Source organism: Danaus plexippus, chromosome 8 (genome assembly GCF_018135715.1).
Source record: "Danaus plexippus chromosome 8, MEX_DaPlex, whole genome shotgun sequence".
NCBI lineage: Eukaryota > Metazoa > Arthropoda > Insecta > Lepidoptera > Nymphalidae > Danaus > Danaus plexippus.
In genome coordinates, this window is record NC_083542.1 from 3,722,751 (window position 1) to 3,743,555 (window position 20,805).

The following is a 20,805-nucleotide window of genomic DNA, read 5'->3' on the forward strand; positions in this document are numbered from 1 at the left end:
TGAGACTGCTTACTCGTATGCACCATAGTATCTTAAACTTTTATAGCCAAATTTAAAGATAAAGTGTTTAGTATCTTTTACCTTATTATGTTTAATAAACTAGTATAAAGTGCCATTTTTATTTTTAAGACCCGAATTTATGATATGGTTATAAGCTTATATACATACCTACATATTTATCTCTACTTCTATCGTTTCTGGAACTTCTTTGAAAAATATTAATTTTAGCATCCCTTCATAAAATTGCTGTTGATAAAATTTTAATTAAGCTATAAATAAAGCCTTAGCTCCATATTTCTCAAAATTATCAGTAGTCTATTTACTGTGGTTCTATGAATTGTGACACTAATGAACTTCACTTCAATAGAGGCTTGTTCTATTGTCAGTTGAATTATGTAATAGTTGATATTGTAGGCTATGTTGATGATTAGTTTTATTTAGATGGAAGATTTTAATAATGGTTTTATATTCTCATTTTTTTTAGTTAATTTTATATAAAATTTGTAACTCAATTTAACAAAAATTGTATAAACCAATAACTAGTCTTTATATAAATTTTGATCAAATGCTCGTTATGGATTATAACATCGTTTTAGAGAAAACTAGTATAAGGTGACTGGTATAAAGGTTAGAGAATCAGTTATCTTAACTATGTTCTTCCATGTTTCTATTATGTTTATACATTTGTAACATATGTTTGTGCCCGATTGTCTATTCGAATGTGGCAAGTTATTGCTGAGAGAGTTTTTGAACTCGCATATTTTCTACAAGAATTTATATACTTTTTGAAACACCATATTTTTTTTTACAAAACATGACATTATTTTCTTAGTAAACTCGTCTTAAGATACGTTTAGAAAACTAGCAATTACTCTATTTCTCAGTAGTAATAACTTTTTGTTGATAATATAATGTGCAGAAAATTATAGATTTTTTGTTAAAAAAGTGCATGTATTAATTATAGTGTTTACCTGGGAATGATATAAGAAGAAGTATTAAATGGGATACCTAGGTACTACTTTTTATTCATGGAAATATTAAATTATTTTATACCCAACATGTCGTGTCAATTTTGAAATAGATCAAAATATTTTTTTGTGCCACGATCGACTATGACCTGGTTGATGTTACAGTGGCTTTCGTTTTTCTCATAAAAAATGTTTATTTCAGTGGTACAAACAAAGATAATTAATAACATTTATACATGCATTTTTGCGAATTTAATATTTCCTGTGTTCTTATTTCTTTAAAATTAACCGAATGAACTTAAGTATTATTTAATTGAAATTCAAACACAAATTAAATCAAGGAATAAAATCCTAGAAATTTATTAATATCACTTATCATTAAGTCTTTTAGAACCCTAATACTTTCTAGGTTATAAAAAAATGGACATTATAAAAATAGTATTAAAAATGTATAAATTTCCGGAAACCACAAAAAATTATTATTGTTATCAATGATATTTTAGCTACTGCAATTTCTAAGACTTAATATGATTTGCAAAAATGTCTCCCTATATTTACTACAAACATACCTTCATAGGAAAAAGAAGACATTTATTCCTGGTGAAATATAATAAAACTTTGAGGCAAAATTAAGAAGATTACTTATTCGATATTTAAAAAATTACAAAGTGTTAAAACCATTCAAATCGACTCTATTTCTCAGCGGTAATAGCCAGTAATAAGTTTTAACGACGGTAACTAGCCTGTGACGTCCCTACTATTTATAAAGCTAGTAGCCTAGTTGGAATCGAGGTGTAATAACTCTTTGGAATTAAAGTTTTCTGTTAAAAATACTAATCTCTATTTCATCTGCCCTAATTTGACGTTTAAGTCACGTACAAACTTAATTCATTTCTGATGCTTAGGTAATGCTAGAAACATATTTTTTTAACATCAAAGGACTTTTATAAAAAAGAAAACAAATATTTTATTTTCAATTACCAAAAAACAAATACATTCTTAATAAAAAAATATTGACTTGAACAGTTTAAGTTACTATACACGGAATGTACCAGTTTCATCAAAGAATAATATAATGCAATACAATTTATGTATTTTTTAAAAATAATCTTTACAAAATACATCATATACAACAAACAATTTGTCAAAAATACCTATCGTACCGGAGTGTGCAATAAAATTTATCCCTGGTCAAATGTTGCAAAAATCGTTTTTTTTTTCATTTCCCAGCTAAATGATAAAAATTATTGATCATACTTTCTATTAAATTATCTTTAATAAACTGTTCAATTACTTTTTTTCTAAAAATCACCAGTTTGGAAATAATTACCGAGGCAAAAATTTGAAAAACTTTGCGCGCCACCCGTGAAGTAGTGCTCTTGGCGTGTTTTTGTCACGTCGTTTCCCCGGTAGGCGTAATCGACGATCCATTGTGTTCCTGTTGGAACACAATTTGTAGCCATGAGATAGACCTACCCACTGCTCTTCCTCAGATAGTAGCGAATACTGTAACTTTGCCACACAATGTTCATGACGATATGCAAAATCTCATCACAAAAGAAGATTTACGATTGTGGGAGAGATTTATTTGAGATATGAAAAATAAATTGATAGCTGCGTCTTAATTTGCTTCTACTAGATAAAATGCCCAGTTAATCAAATGCATATCACCGTTCTCATCAACACACTTTGTTATTCGAATGAAATAGTTAATTACCTCTCTGAATTTTCGAACAGCTTGGTTGCACCCGCTTTATCTCCCCACAAACTGGATCTCAAAATTAGTGTCTTTATAATATTGCTCAATAATTCCAGACTTTGTAATGGCACTAGACTCCGACGCGTATTATTACAAACGAATTATATAGAAGCTATATTTAAAACGGGTTGTGGAAAAGGTAAAACTGCATTTATGCTACCACTTGAAATAAATACAGTTTTAATAACAATGTTGATTTTTCCATTTGTATTAAAGATATTCCAAATCCCAATTAATGTCAACTTTGCTATAACCATCAATAAGTCGCAAGGGTGAACTCTAAGAAAAGCTGGTATTGATCTTAAAGGCGATTTCATCATGGATAACTGTGAGCAACAACAACGTTTGATCAGCCCCAAGAACGTTATCTTACTAAGTCAAGGCAACAGTACAACCAACATTGTATATAAAGAAGCATTACAATTCATATTAAATTGTCGACATCCCTTAAACATATATATATCGGATTTTATTATAATTTTTTTTTTAAAAGACAGGATGCCAGCCTCGCTGACGTCACTAATGTCACTTGTTTCAGTACGTTCCAGATATTTTAAAATGAAACTTCAATTCTTCTAAATGTTCTTGTATTTCTCGAAGGTTCTTCATAATCACATTCTTTATGCTCCGCACTCGCTGAACTCTGCAGTCCGCTGTCGTGCGTCCAGACGTCATATTTATACCAGAATTCAAACATAGTTCTATTCTCTTTGATTTCGTTTTACTTTTAACAATAGTAACGACGACCAATAAGTTGTTATAATAATTGGTGCCAGCCTTGAGTTATTTTCATGTTACATCCGTCATTGAAGCTGCTTGCGCCGATATATACATTAAAGTTCGCGTAACTTATTATGAAGATTATAAAAGTATTCAAATCCTCTTGTCTCTCTTAACAAATTCCAGAATTATTTCATTAATTTTTAAAGTCACAGCAATTTTAATTTTTGCTACATATTTTAACACTGTTTGGAGAACACTGTGGAAGAGCCATCGAATAAACATATCTATTCTAAAATATACTTTAAATCCTGTTTCAGACTCTCATTTATTACTACAAATGTGTTATTTGAACATTTTTCATCAAATTTGCAAATTCAAAACATTATCAATTCAAATGCTACGGAAGTCTCGGGTGTCAGCTAGTTTTAAAATAAATTAGAATACTGTTAATAATTTTAGATTCGATAAGATGAAGTTGTGTGACTTGTTAGTTGTTGGTGAAGCGCTAACTACGGTTTATGTTGTTTTAAGTTTCTTAACAGGAATCTAGTAGAATATTAACATTTCATCACATGTTACTCTAGTAACTTCCTACATGTACATAGGAAGTTAGCTGTATAAATATATATTTTGTTGTATATTTCAATATCAACGCTCATGTAATATCTTCTGTAATCTTTTCACTTTAATTAAAATATATTTAAAACATCATCGACGGCTATTGTAAAGTATACAGTAAAACTTATGATAAAAAATATATGTGGTAAATGTCATTAATATAGAAGATGATATGTCAACGAAGTATGAAATTAGAGCTTTAAAGAATGCAAACTGTTATTTTTCACAAACCTGGATGATTATAAAATCTCCAATAACCTTGGCTCCTACTGGAGCTGCTCACCTACTCGTGAACGATTTGACTGGAAACTTTCTTACGACTCGTTGTGATCATTGTGCCTACTCACAACTTAGCTTAAATAGGGACCGCAAAATATTATTGGACGCTTGATGCCATCTTCCCTACGAAAATATTTACTAGAGATAATGTAAATCTTGAACTGCCGACTTTATTAATATTTATTATTTGTCAATCAGAACAATCTAAATTTTCAATTTAAAATAAAAAACCTTGAGAAAACAGTATAGAATTTTAAGTAACCTTACTAAAATTTTGCTTTAAGAAGTAAAACAGGAAAAAAGAAATTTAGTTATTACACCTGAATTAAATTGCTTTATACGGTTCCAAATATAATTCCTACTTGAGATGAAAAACAAGATTTCTCGGCTTTTTGTTTAAGTAATGAAATGATAAAATCTGTAAGAAAAATACAGTCTGAAAAAGAAATAAAATGAGTTTCACAATTATGTTTCGTGTTATATGTCTATAGTGATATAATAATCAAAGAAAAATCATTCGTTGTTTTTTTTTATATTTGACATTATTTTAATGATTGATATTAATTTAATGAGATCTAAGATTTTCGCGAGTATTCATTTAAATGAAACTCGTGATCACGGTTACTGCAAAGTAACCGAAACGTCGGGATTATGTAGTTTTTAAATAATAAAATCCGCGTAGTAAATCCGAATAATACTAGTTTCATTGATATGAATTTCTTAGGCGAGATAAATTCTACATTAAATGTTATAGAGAATGACTGAAAAGGCTTCTTTCTTTTTGTTTTTTAAATAGATACTTAATTTTTTCTAATAAAACTCTTCACTCGCTTCATTATTATACGTTTCCAATATTAATATATTGGATTATTTACAAAAACATTTTTTTTTTTTGAGGGGGAAAAATCATGACCCGTCCTGTCTTGTGGGGCAAAAGGGAGTGCCAGACTCCAACTGACTAAAAATCCCCCATTGCTTCTCCTGCTCCAAATCAGGCTGCAGTACATCATTGCGATTGCGCCAGCAACCCGGCTGGACATCGGCCCTATGGCCCCATCTATGGTGGTCTAATGGCTCTTCGAGAAACATGCGGTAAGCGACGCGCAGTACGCTCGGGTCTGATTTAGGTTGGAACTTACTTTTGCTCGCCATCCCCAAACCCACGTTTACGGTTCTTACCATACTCCTTAGCTAGTATGACTCCTACGTAGAAGGAGATTACGGCTTCTCAGTACTTCTCGCTCCATACCATAGCCTGAACTAGGCAACTAGGTAGGCGTCAAGGAGGTTCGGTTATTTATATTCCTGTATATCGTGTAGTGTTATATTATTAAAAAAGCTTAGTTTAAGAATCAAGATTATTTAAAAATGTCCTCTTTTATACATTTTACAATACTTGTCAATTTAGCAACTGATATAATTTAAAAATTATATAAATCATATATGTTTAAAATACAATGAATTCTGCTGTATTTACATCTTGTTAAAAGTCTTTCTAAATGTTATAAGAATATTTTACGTAGTTTGGTACAGCTGGCGTTGTAAAACTTTTAGATTCTATTTTAAAATTATTTTACATTAAAATTTCTTCTACTCAGATCATATAAATTTGAAACCTAAGTTTTTGACAATTTATTTGAAATATTAAAAAGTAAATAAAATCCTTTTTCAATTTAAAAAATACTAAATTTAAAGTCTATTTGGAAACCAGAAAACATCCTATCTAATCACTAAAGAAAGCTTATAAAATACCGATAATGTAGTTTTGGAATTTTCGAAGAAAACCTCTAAGAACAAAATAATGTTTTTTTTTGTCTTCAAAATAGCTGTTGCTTACATTAAATTAAATTTAAATAAAATATGTTGCTTCGTAACCACAAAACTATCTGTACCCTTAAATAAAAAGAAAAACATGGGAAACTATATTCTTTTTACAATAAATTAGTTATTCTAGGTTTGGGACGTAATTTAATAAATTATCTGCATGAAAATAATCTGATTTCGGATTATTTATATAATATTTAAGATCCATGCAATGAATTAAAACCACGACTAAATAGTCGTGGTGGCCTGGAGGTTAAAGGCCCGCCTCTCATACGTGAGGGCGCGGGTTCGAAACTAGATTCGAAACCTGGCAAGTACCAAAGTGATCTTTTCCGAGTCATATATACTTTCTAAGAGTATCTAGACACCACTGACGGATGGTGAAGGAAAACATCGTGAGGAAACCTGGTATTATAATTTCAAATTAAAAGATTGAAATCGCCAACCCGTCTTGAGCAAACGTGGTGATTTATGCTCACCTTCTCCATGTGAGAAGAGACCTTTGCTCAGCAGTGGGTCTGATAAGCTGATGATGATGCAATGAATTTAGAGATGCGGAACGACTGGTTAGACATAGGAGGTTTTTGCATTCCATTAGCACTACAATGCTGCACCTTTTATCGGTCTTGAATTTTATCTCAATGCATTCCAAATGAATGTCCCAGATCAGAGTAATTTAGTAAGATACGGTAAAACATCGAAAAAACTTGCTATATCTGCAGGAATGCAATTGGAACTGGTAAGCATTTGTTGGTGGAATTTAGGGTACTCTTGGATAGCGGTCAAAACTGGCGTCATCACGCTAGTGTTTTGGAAATCATACGAGAAGCGGTTAGTCTTTCGGTAGCCAGAGAAATAACCACAAACAAGCTAGCTATCAATAGGTTTTGTGAGAGAAGGCACTAGGGCTATAAAATCAAACGTCAAGTCTTACTCTATCCTTAAAGTGGCTTCGGATTGGACTATAATGATGGAAACGTATGAGAAATAATACAAAATCTCAGAGGATATTTGTACGTCGCCCTCCAGATCAGACATATATAAATAAATATGTATGTATATTCGCGACTTTTAAAAAGCGTTGTATTAATAGAGACTACGGTTCCTTGGGAAAACAATATCCCCAAAGACCATGCCATCAATGTCAATAAGTATTATGAGCTCATCAATGAACTCACTAGGAATAGGTTAGTCGTAGATTTAACTATCTAACCATCCATAATATCAATAAGTATATTATAATTAGGTAATTCGTATTAATACAATACATGTATGTTTTTGAAAATGTTTTTCTAAATCGTGTCTTTTTTCCACGACAGAAACGAGAGCATTGCTTAATTTCAGTTAAAAAAAAATATAATACACTTTCTTCATTAAGTTGCATCTGCAATATGGAAGCCTTTAGGTCTATTATCTTATCTAAATAGGAATTTAAAAAGGTTTTTTTTGTTCAACTCCTAACACAAAAAAGTTATAAAAATACAAAATTTCAGTTATCAAGATTTCCAAGGATTTTTTCGGTAATCTGTAAAAGTACCCTCGAATTTAAACTTTTTGTAGTGAATTGCTTTGCTAAAATAGAGCTAAGGCAATTAATAAGAAACTTTATGTTATTGCAAAAATTTTGTAGTAAATCACGCTGAGACAGTTTAGTTTTTCTCCAAGCTCAGGTTTAGTCATATACAAAACTATCTTCAATTGTAACCTCACTGGTTTAGACTCTGTAAAAAGACTCCTTCTTCATGAACAAAGGATTCGGACAATTTGAATTTGTCTGTATTTTTTATCAATTATAATTGAAGTGTATTGAGAGCTAGAGTGAATAGACTCTTACTCAGATAGTTCATTCACCATTCACCATCAAATTCTAATCGTAAATGATAACTGTCGTATTGGTAACGTACTGTGAAACAGGACTGCGGCAATTAAAAAACCATTAACACGCCCGTGATGATAAATTTTTAAGTTAGTGCAGAAAAACGTCATAGTTAACCTAAACGTTATAATTTTAAGGTAGTAGGTTAAAATTATAATTATTCAATAGTTATATGTTCTTCTAATTTATACTATGACTCTACTTATTACAATTGTAAGTAAGTAAGTTCTAGTTTTGATTTAGATGTGGTTATTCGAAAAAAAGTTCATTATGGATTCGAAACCTGGCAAGCACCAATGTGATCTTTTCCGAATCATGTACTTACTAAGAGTATTTAGACACCACTAATGGACGGTGAAGGAAAACATCGTGAGGAAACCTGGTTTTATAATTTCAAATTATAAGATTGAAATCGCCAACCCGTCTTGAGCAAGCGTGATGATTAATGCTCTAACCTTCTCCTTGTGAGAAGAGGCCTTTGCTCAGCAGTGGGCTCCTATAGGCTGATGATGATATCACCGCAACTTAATAAAGTATTAAAAAAAATTCTCGCTATCATTTTACATTATCCCATTTTGGAAATTTGATTTATATTTTTCCTGTTTTCAGTAGAAATAAAGGATGACGTCGTTACATCGTTCCCGAAAGACAAAGATGCCCCAGAGCTAGAGTCAAGGCTTCAATTCCACAAGCAGTTTATGATAGGAGCGCAAAGTAACAGAGTAGGGTTAGGATCAAGTAGGAAGGTCCAAGATACGGATATATTGAAGTCTTTTATTCGACAAGACGAGAATGATAAATATAAGATCCATGCAATAAGTTTAGAAATGCAGAACGAGTGGTTAGACATAGGAGATTTTTGCATCCCATTAGCACTAAAATGGCGCACCTTAATCCATGATTGGTCGCAAGCATTGCTAAAATTCTATCTCAATGCGTTCCAGATGACTCTCCCAGATCAGAGTAATTTAGTAAGATGGGGTAAAGGTACCGAAAAGACTTGCTATATCTGTGGGAAGGCAGTTGGAACTGCTAGGCACTTGTTAGTGGGATGTAAGGTACTCCTCGAGAGCGGTCAATACTCGCGTCGTCACGATAAGGTTCTGAAAATCGTGAAGCGGTTTGTCTTTCGGTAGCCAGAGCGCAAAAGGAAATAACCACAAACGAGCGATCAGTAGGTTTTGTGAGAGAGGGCACTAGGGCTATAAAAACAAATGTCAAGCCTTACCTTAAAGCGGCTACGAATTGGGCTATAATGATGGATACGTATGAAAAACAATACAAAATCCCCGAGGATATTTATGGGTCGGCCTCCAGACCAGACATATTTATGTATTCGCGAATCTTAAAGCGCGTTGTCATGATTGAGCTTACGGTTCCTTGGGAAACCAACATCCCCAAAGACCATACCATCAAGGTCAACAAATATTACGAGCTCACAAACGAACTCACTCGAAATAGGTTCGTCGTGGATTTATACGCGGTAGAAGTGGGAGCGAGAGTTATAACGGCTAAATCTCTCTACAACCTACTAAAAGACTTGGGCCTGTCCAGAACTCACATCAATTCGTTCTTGGAACGTACTTCGAAGGCAGCCCTAGTAGGTTCTTTTCAAATATGGTTAGGTAGGGAGAGGAGCTTGGACAGTGGAGGTGAGCGTTTAACGCGCGTTAGTTAGGGGCCCCTTAAACCTACACCTGGGTCGCAAGTCCCAGGCACTGTTGAAGCTCCACTCCCTGCAACGCAATGGACCCGGCACCCGCACGGTGAATCCATTGAATGCTAAGAGGTTTCGTCTCATTACGTATAGCATTTTATTTTTAAGAGTGCATTTCGTTTGGAATCAGGCTAAAGTATACCTTCAATAAATTTAATATTAGAAAAGTGGAATTTTATAAAATATTGCGATTTTATTAGGTTTTTTTTTAAATTGCAATGAGCTTAATGAGTATTTCAAATTGAATTGAATAAGAAAATTGAAGCTGCAGTACAGCGTAAATTTTTTTTATTACAAAACAACTCTCTTAATGACCTTTTAACTTTTTAAAATGTTTATATTTTGTAAATTTTACTTATTTTTAGTAAATCTTACTGATCGATAAATTTTACGTATTATGTACTAAAGGATTTCTTTATAATAAAAAATATAAGCATAAAAATCCCATTTTAGCTTTATCTAACAAGTTTAATCTATTTCGAAATTGATGTTTAAATGTTAATGTTTAAATAAATATAATTTTAGAAATCTCACGTTAATGTTTATCTGTTTAAAAATATCAGAAGTTCAAAAAAATAATGTCCAGAAAAAAATACTGGTTGTATTACAAATAACAAAAGTCATATAATACCTAATATCTTAATTATTCTGTTATATTTTATTGGATATTTCTATGTTATAAAATATAGATTTCGTAAATTTTTGAGAAACGATTTACCCATGAATTATTTATTTATTACTTAAATGAGTGTGCGAGATTGTTTATTTCTTTCAATACATTAATGGAACATAAAATTCCTCTTTGTTATATAAGTTACATAACAAATTTATTCGGAAATCAAAATTAATATATAATAATTACCATTTATAAATATCAATTTTCATAACAAATTTCATAAGTATTATCTTCTTAGCTCCTTTTTCAGCTTTTTAAAAATCGAATGGGCAAGGATTGGATTTATATTTATTACTTTGAGGTGGTAGAGCCTAGCTGTGGTCAAATCACTGCAGCTCGGAAATCTGCTGGCTCGATCGGTACCACCCTCTCACAGAAAATTGGCCTGAAGTAATCTGAAATGACTGCGTTTCATCCTATGAGTGAGAGAGCCGGTTGCCCTTTCCCTTTTCCCACACTTTCCTGTCCTTTCCCTTTTCCCTCTTACGCAATCAAGGGTGTCAATACATCCGCAAAACTATGTTGCGGATGTCCATGAGTGACAGGACTACCTCCATCATGAGGCCCTGCTTTAGAATAAAAAAAGTTAATACTGATTAAAAATTTAATACATAATAAAAAACGAATCCCAGCAATATAAAAATTATGTCATAAGTACTCACCACAATATCGTTTATTTGTTACTAAAACATCGAGCAATTAAAATGTATTGGACTAATTTTACATGTGTTTAACCAAGTGGTTTCAGGTGTAGTCCTCAGTGTGCCTATAGTTTAAGGTAACAAAAATATTCATTTTATTGATTTTTCTTAACATACCTTTATCAATCCAAATGAGAAATAAATGAATTATTACAGACAAATATCCTTTAAATGATTTACAAGTAAGATTTAAATGAAGTCCATTAAATGAGAAGTGGGCTTGGAGAGGATCGCGCAAACAAGGTGAAAATAGCTTGCTTTATTTGTTAACCATCTTAAAGCTAGCTTTCGAACATCCAGATACCAGAAACGGAAGCTACTATTTTAACACCATCCGGTTATAAAACAACTTATTACTATATAAAATCTAATTTACCTAAATCTAAGTTTACATTTTTTTTATAATTTCCTTTACTGTTACTGAACATTACTGTTTTTTTTTTTTTGCTTCTAACTCTTGATTCGAAACCATTAAAAAAATATATTCATTCAAACCAGTAAAAAAATATAAAATAACGAAAATATTAAAAGCTATATTTTTAAATCGTGTTGACTTGCATAAATTTAATTTCTCAATGCTCCAAATGTAAGCGAACCCAAGTTTTTGGTATTCAATTTAAATATTGCTTCCTTTATGTCATTGTAGTTTTGCCTGAGGCGCGTAAGCTTTGAGTGTGAATTTTTAAATAATGAAAAATGTATGTATTCTACATACATTTAATTAATTAATATATTCCATACTATTTGAAACTTTTCAAAAATATTGTTCCATTCGTCCCAATGACTGCTTAATATTTACGAATATCAGAAGTTTGGCTTTGAAGATATTTTGCTATATAAATCCATCCGATTTTAATTACGCAATATGGCCCTAGAATTTTATTTTCTTAGTCAAATTTAGTTTAAATGGACGGAGAGTTTACGACTGTTTAGTTTTGAAATTTACAAATTATCCAGCGAACCATAGTTAACAAGGCTCTTAATTTAAAATAAAATAGAGCATATTTAATGTTTTTTTATTAGTAAAAGTGGTATAAATGAGGAAGTGACGATGACTAAAAACGACTGACTAGGATAAAAGAAAGGATATTGTACATCTTTACATTCCTTCGCGCTTGCTGCCCAACCTGGGGGGGCCCGAATGCTCATGCCGGAGACTCTACATGGGGGTCTTACGGTCGATGGCTCTATACGCTGCGCCCGTGTGGGCAGAGGCCCTGACGGCCCGCAACGTCGCTGCGCTGCGAAGGCCGCAGCGCGTGATGGCTATTAGGGTCATAAGAGGGTACCGTACAACCTCCTTTGAGGCAGCGAGCCTCCTAGCCGGATCCCCCCCCTGGGACCTCGAAGCAAAGCTCCTCACGTCGCTCTATTGGTGGCGCGTAGAGGCGGTCGAGCGAGGCGAACGCCTGATGCCTCGACAGATTGAAGCACGGAGGGCGGAGCTCCGCCAGGTCCTAGTGGCAGAGTGGCAGACGCGCTTAGCGCAACCCACGGCCGGTCACGCCGCTGTAGCGGCGGTAAGGCCTGTTTTCGAGAGGTGGCTCAATAGGAGCCACGGCACCCTCAGCTTCCGGCTGACGCAGGTACTCACCGGACACGGGTGTTTCGGGAAGTACCTTTGTCGTATAGACCGGGAGCAGACGTCCCAGTGCCACCATTGTGGTGACGGCCGCAATGATACGGCGCTGCATACGTTGGCGGAGTGCCCAGCTTGGGCCGAGCAGCGCCGTGACTTGGTCGGGGCTATAGGTGATGCGGGAAATCTCTCGCTTCCGACTGTAGTGTCTGCTATGGTAGGGAGCGAGTCAGGGTGGTGTGCCGTCGCCACCTTTTGCGAGGCTGTGATGCTCGCAAAGGAGGCGGCGGAAAGAGAGAGAGAGGCTGCCTTCTCTCTCCCCTCCCGCATCAGACGCATTGGGCGCCGAAGGGTGGCCGAATTCCGGCCACCGTAGAGCGCGGCCTGTGGACGACAGATTCGGGGCATCGTGTCGTCCGAACAGTTGCAGGCTTCGAGGCGGCGGCGTGTGTCCCGCGCGCGCCTCATAGTTGAGTCCTGTGGCCGGGTGACGGCCGCAGAGCGGCTGACGGGGCCCACCTGACCATCTGGTGGGTCAATACTTGTCGGGGGGGTGGCGACGAATGCTTTGGCGATACCCGCCCCTTTGACATACGGGTACATGAGGAACACGGGTTGGTTTTTAGTCAGTAAGAGTCTGACAGTCCCCTTCGCCCTTCCCCGAGGGCGACGGGGCTCCATGAGGATTTTCCAACCCGAAACCAAAAAAAAAACATCTTTACATTCCTAGTGTCGTCAATCAGAAATAGAATATTAAAGAGGTTCATGTTATCGTAAACTCCTAATATTAAACAAACCTTCATACCTAAATAACTTGTCAGAAAAATGTTGCTCGGTCCTAGTTTTCCAATTGTTTAGTAATAAAAGAAAGTAGCAACAAAATTCTCATTTATTTACTTTTTTGTGAATTTTGAATAATCTATCCTTCGTAACTTGGTATATCTTAAATAAATTGGACAAAACTTTTAATTTTTTTGGCGTATGCTGAGAAATATTTTTCAACATTCGAAAATTTATTTATTTAAAAGGGTGAAGTGTTTATGAATATGGATTTTATTCGTCATACACATAAAACTCTAGAAATAAAAAGTGACATGTGATATATATTTAAAAAATTTATTTAATCAAACATACAACCATAACTGAATAAATTTAATATACAAAACGTATGCCTATCTAGTACTCATAATTAATTTAAATCAATATTGACGTTTTTTGTGTTGATTTTGAGGTTATAGCGGTCCTTACCATAACATTGTTGCATTTGTTATTTTTAAGAAGTTTCAAGTGGCTCTCATAACATATTTATTAAAAAATATATAATTCTTATGTCATAAGTATATGTAAAACTGTTTTTCATAAAACTTTAAATTTATTATTCCGACATAAAACCGGCTTTTGAATTTTTAGTTGCTAACATTTTTTACGTGTATGTGAATTGTAAAGTTGATTATTAAGCATAGTGTACTTTACAAAATTCATCTAACAAAAGTGAGTTACCTTTAACACAAAGTGTAAGTGATATTGACAGGTGCAACGAGCCAGCAATCTGCATACAAAGGGGCCAACTAGCAGCTACCTCTGTTAGGAGCTATTCACAATTCGGTAGTGTAAATTTGTGTTCCTTTAAAAACATAATTGTATACAACGGTCATATTTAAATACAAGATTGACTTAAATATACAATTTTGACATTGATGTCATTTAAAAAAAAGTTAGTATAATACACGTTATTAAATCTTTAGGAATATTAAATGTAATCACTTGAGACTTTAGTAGTTTTTCTTAACAATTTACTATACACTAATTACTAAAATATTTGGATTTTATTTAAACAATTTTTGTTATTCTAGGTGTTGGTAAAAATATAACTAGAGGCTTCTTAAAAACAATATAAAAATAATTAATTAAATGAACGCCTTTATATTATTCGACAAAGTCCTTTGTAACTAATATTTTTCGGATTACTACGTATCGTCTGCCCGTGATCACAGTTGCTGCAACGTAACCGAAACGTCAGGAGTATTTAGTTTTTAAAAATAATAAAATACGCGTAGTAATCCGAAAAATATAAGTTTAATTTAAATGAAAACTCGCGAAAGTCTTACATCTCATTAAACTCCTTTGTATTTTCTTCACACAGTATTCAAGATTTTAATTCATCCAACAAATAAAAAAGTTGAAATTTTCAAAATATTTCACGATTCAAGCTCGAATGTAGCACTAGCATAAAAAATAAATAAAATATCTCAAGAATAATTACTGGCTTTACGTAACTTACGGGACCCGAATTCATAATCACATAATTTACAAATGTTTATTTAAAACTATCATGATTTCCTAAAATTGATAAGTCTAGTAAATCACATGTTCCAAATTTAACTTCATTAAATTGGACGTATATATTATGGGGACATTAATAGTACTAATGAAATAATAGTGATATTTCAAAAATAATAAAATCAGTATTGATAGTATTCTAGTTAATACTGATATTTTATTTAAAGAATAGAAAGGTTTACTTCATTTAAACTATTTAAATAATGAAACACTTTCTATAATAATTAAAACGTGATGTCTTCTTTGTATTAAATTTGATTAACACAATAACTTGCTTAAACTATTTATAAATAAGGCCTTGGATATTTTTTGGCATATATTCGTATATCTGTAATAGCATTGGTTGAACGCCGATTATGCTATGTATAAATTGAGATAGCTAAGTGATCATCAAATCATAATTTTGTGTGCTTTACATATATTTTTAAATATTAATAAAAATGTTTTGTTATCTTTCACTACCAGTTCAGTGTTATTAAGATTTAAATACTATCATTCATTATCCATTAACCAGAATTAAAAAAAAACAGTTTGAAACAATGAAAACAATAAAATGATTTTTTAATTTCATTATGATAAAAATTATGCAAAACTCATAGTTACAAAAAATATTGACACATTTTAATTTATGCTGTGAGCGTATATTGGTAATAGACATAAAAATTACAATATTTTCATTTGACGGGATGAGTTTAATCAATGTATAGCTGTAAGCCGCTTGAATGGGTTTTCTAAATAAGATTGTCTGTCCTTTAAGTGTATGCAATAAAGTCTGTGAGATACTCCAGATAAGGAAAATTTAAATTAAATATTTTTCTGAGAGAACGCCCTGGCAAAAAAAATGCAATACAAGAAAAAACGAACTAAGCCTCTTATTGCATTTTTACAGGGTAAATTTATTTCGTGCTTTTATAAATACTTTAATGAAAATTTTAGAATGATGAAACTTCTTATATTAACTTCGTTTTAAAAAGAAATAAACAGCGTCCATTACTTTGTTATTATATAATATTAAATTAAATTCTTTATAACTTATGCGCTTCACAAAAGTAAAGGCTCTTAACAAATATTACGGTTGATTGTGTTTTATAAAGTGGCAGCTGCGATTGTCAAAATAATTTAATTATAAATTGGTACAGATGTAAAAGGTTCTGCATATTTTTTTCTACATTTATTTGTAGTATCCAATAGGATGGTGTGGATATAAACCTTATTTATATATAAGGCGTTGTTTTTACCTTGACTGAAGGAATCGCAGATGGAAGGTAAATATAAGAATTTATTCTACACGTCGTCTCGATAGAGATATTTTCACATCTCCGCTGCTCTTTAACTGTCCTTTTCGACAATTATCTTTGGTATTAAGTTTCTGTCTGGGTCTCCTATTAACACAACTACAATCATCCCATTCCCAAAACAGACACACAATCATTTTACAAGTTCTATTCTTAAAATTACGTTTACAATTAACTACCGACCAACATCTGGCGATAGCATACCCAATGCCTAATTATAGAATTACCTATCACAATCCTTAAATTTACAACACCCAATCGGACTTCAAATAAAAAGTTATATATATCATCTAGATATCTGTATGTATATATAAAGTATGTATGTACGTATCTGTATGTATAAAGGTTAATACGTGACTCAAACAATTATCATTATTTTGTTGATTTTTTTAAATGTTGGTAGCCTTGATGAATTAATTTGATAATATTGATTTCGTTATGACATGATTTGTATTTAGCATTACGTAAAACGATTATTACTTACCCAAATAATGTTAGCTAATGAGGTAGCGACAGAGCAAAAACAGATAGTGTTGTACATTGTACAAATACAGATAGTATTGAGATAATGTTGTACATGTACTGTTGTACATAAGTGGAAGTTCTCTTTTAACTGTTCTTAACTACATACATATAAAATATATGTACACATTTTTTAATGAATAAAACAGCTCAAGGTAAGGTTACAAGCTTTACGCCAATAAAGAAGGCAATGATATTGCTAGAGTATTTGTTAGAACAGTAGAGAAGAATGTTTTACCAGAAAACTTTTACTTGTTTTATGTATTTAGGATGGGAGGTTGTATTACTTTGAGCACATCAATGTTCTATTTGATCTCAAAATTGGATCATAAATTTGGATTTCTTTTTATATTTTACAGCTCACTTACTTAGTCAGCATTTATCTTATACTTAAATAAATTTCGTAAATGGTATTTAATAAATAATTTGTGTATTCTGAAAAACAAAAAAAATAACGTGATAAATCTTTTAAATATATTTAAAATTTCATAAATTTTTACAATATCCCTTAATTTTCCTAAGACTTAATTTAAAATTATTTTATAGTATTTATATTAAAATATGTTATATTGAATAAATATTAATACGTTCTTTGCAAAAATTGAACGAATCAGGAGCTAAAAGTCGAGTATTCCAATTTTATATAAAAGTTTTATATTGCAGTAGATTTTCTCATTAGCTTTACAGACATGTGTATATTCCACAAATACTATTTGCTTGTATGTAGCTTTTATAGCTAAAAGATCCGAAGACAAGAAGTTTTATAATCTGGCAAAACAAAATTATTATTTAGTTTTTAAGAATTAATCACAATATTTACTGTATTAAATTTCTGTGAAAATGGATATTATTTTTTTTTAGATTTCTAAACGTATTGGCACGGATTGTCTGAATGCGAGCCAAAATATCGTTCAGTTTGAAAGATTAAATGCATTTTAGAACAAATGCAAGATTACATTACGGTTAGATAGAACGAATGATCTATGTTCAAATTAAATTTAACCAATTCACCAAATTTTCTCATAAATTTAACCAATAACAAATCGATTATTTATTGATATTAAGGACTAAAAATCATAATATAATACTTATAACTTTTATTTTAGACTATTCTGTAACCTTGATTATAGATAGTAAATCAAAATCACAGTTTGCAGAAAACCAACTATCTGCGAAGAACTAACAGCCTCGCTTGCGGAATGTCTTTATTAACGTCAACTATTCCATAAGCAGAGGAGAGACGGTCAGATAAACAGTTCATATAATTTCCAATATACATGTAGAGCCTAGCTATAGCCTACAGGACTGAAGTTTGTATATCGGTAGCTCGACCATGAGAAAACAGCACCCTCGCAAGATGGAGATATATGGTTTTTCGATGAGTATATCGATGAATGGTTATTGTATGTTTTATTGATTTGAGGTCCAAAGCAAATGGACGAAACGTTGCAAGGCTTATTCGTTAGCCCGCAGGGGAACAGCACCTACAGAGACTCTCTGGCAGCAAAAGAAAGTAACTTACTTTGATGTTCACTAAGTTACAATGGAAATTGGGATTCTGATTTGAATTGCACGCTAAATGAGGGGCCCAAACATTCGCCACGTAAGTGATTCACAAAACATTAACAGGTTTTCTTTATAGGATTTTTCCTTACAAAATTTTGAGTCGGGTACTTGAAATGAAAGGACGCTTCTGTAGTGCCTGGAGAATATGGTTTCTGGTGCCGAGTAGCAAAGGCTTCCTTTGCCTGTTCCATCGTTTTGCAATGGAATGTTCATAGAAACTTTTACACGTAAACGTTATCCTTCTATACCATGCAGGACGCTGATCGAAAACACGTTAAAACAGTATCGGTTATTTTAAAAAATAATAAAGCCGGCAAGAAATTTACCACACATTTGCAAAATAAAAAAATTTGAATTAGGCCCCAAAAGTGCATAAAAATACATTAAATAATATCATATCTCTGAATAAGTTAGCAGAGTAAGTAAGTACGTATTTTATCGGAGTGTAAACATACACATCTCTGCCGATTTTGACTTCAAGGAAGTGTATTGTGATAAAAAAAAACCATACGACGTTTTCGGCTTCTATAAAATAATTCCTATTAAAATACATTGAATTTGAATTAAGACAAGTGATATGTCAGTGACACAGTCCCATGATTATAAATATTCTCTTATTCTAGTTTTTTATGAGGTGATATTGTTAAGAAATAAAACATATTTTACCACCACTTGTTTAAACCAGAACTTTGATTCAATCATATGAATTTATACATATAATAAGACAGTAAAAATGGAATGTCTGTACATTAAATATTTTTCCAAAAAACTGATAGGAGGCAATTAAAGAAGAGACATAGAAATCAAAAAAAAAATTGAAATTTTTGTCTGTCTGTCTGGTACGTTATAACTTCAAAACTACTCAACGGATTTGAACGTGGTTTTCACAGTTGGATTACATATAATTAGGAGCATTCTCAAAACTTTAAAAAAACTTTTGAAAAAGAAGTTATGGTCAATTTAAAATTTACTTCAAGCACTGCTTCAAAACTCTTAAACACTACAACTTAATATTGATTACTTATATATTATATATTAGTTAATAGTTAATAAGTTATATTAGTTACAACAAAAATATGTTCCAATATAGGTTAATCTTAATATTAAAACTTATGAGAGGTAATAAAAATAAGAAATAACGCAGTGCGCGCGGGCGCGGTTGAAGTGTTGAACACTGTGCTAGATAGATGGCGTTGATAAAATACGCCATCAAACTAGATCGCGGTGCTTAGATTCTCCGTTGTGTAATCACTACCATGCGGTTCGAATATTCGTTGTTGTTAGTTGGTTTTGGTTTTCTTTCATTTGTTTTTCTTTTGTTTGTTGGTTGTGGTTGTCTATCATTTGTTATCATCTCTTTTCTGTATGTTATTAATTCAAGTTTGAAATATATATGGTAATGCGAAAAGCGACCAACACGCAGGCGGAGCCGTGGGCAACAGCTGGTAATAAATAAAACACAAATAAAATAATTGCTTGTGTAGTAAATAAAAAAGGAAAGGAAAGATGTCAAATGCAGAAGTTGTATACAATTAATTAAACTTATGACTTAAGCAAACCTTATACTTTTGTTTTTATTGAATAAAATTATATAATTGAATAAAATTATATAATCCAATTTTAAAATGGAACTCAGCCCGTAAGTAAAGTGTCGAGAGGAGCTTAAAGCAATGGATAACAGTGGATAACTGTGCTGATAATTTTCGAAATTCTCATAGTAGCAATACCACAGTACGTTACAATATTGTAACAATTCAAAACATTTATTGCCGCTTGAACTGCTTTGTATTGTTTGTTTTAGAATTGTTATTATTTGAGTTAAATTGCTGTTAAATTGTGACAACTGTATATTAGAAGCAAAACCATATCGCTTTAAATCTATTTAACGTATCCTATTTCTGTGTCTATTTGACTAATAACAAATATTTTTGCTATATTTTATGAAAGACCATTTATGGTTTAGGATAGTATACCTCTTAACACTAGTTTCCTAAGCATGAATAATGTGATATTCAATTAAACGGATGAAAAATATTTTTTATTGAGTTGATAAAAAAAAGCAAAAAAAAAACATAATGAGATCTAAGATTTTCGCGAGTTTTATTCATTTAAATGAAACTAGTATTTATCGGATAAACTACGCGTGATTTATCCGAATACTACTAGTTTCATTTAAATGCATAAAACTCGCGAAAATCTTAGATCTCATTAGTTTCATTTAATTGAAAAAAAAAAAACATGAAAAAAAGTGTACTTAGCACAACATAAACGATGCGAATAAAAATCTTGAGTTCCTTGATCTCTTTGTCAATCTCTTGAATCTGTTTTATGTACAAACATATAAAAGTTTCGACAAGGATTT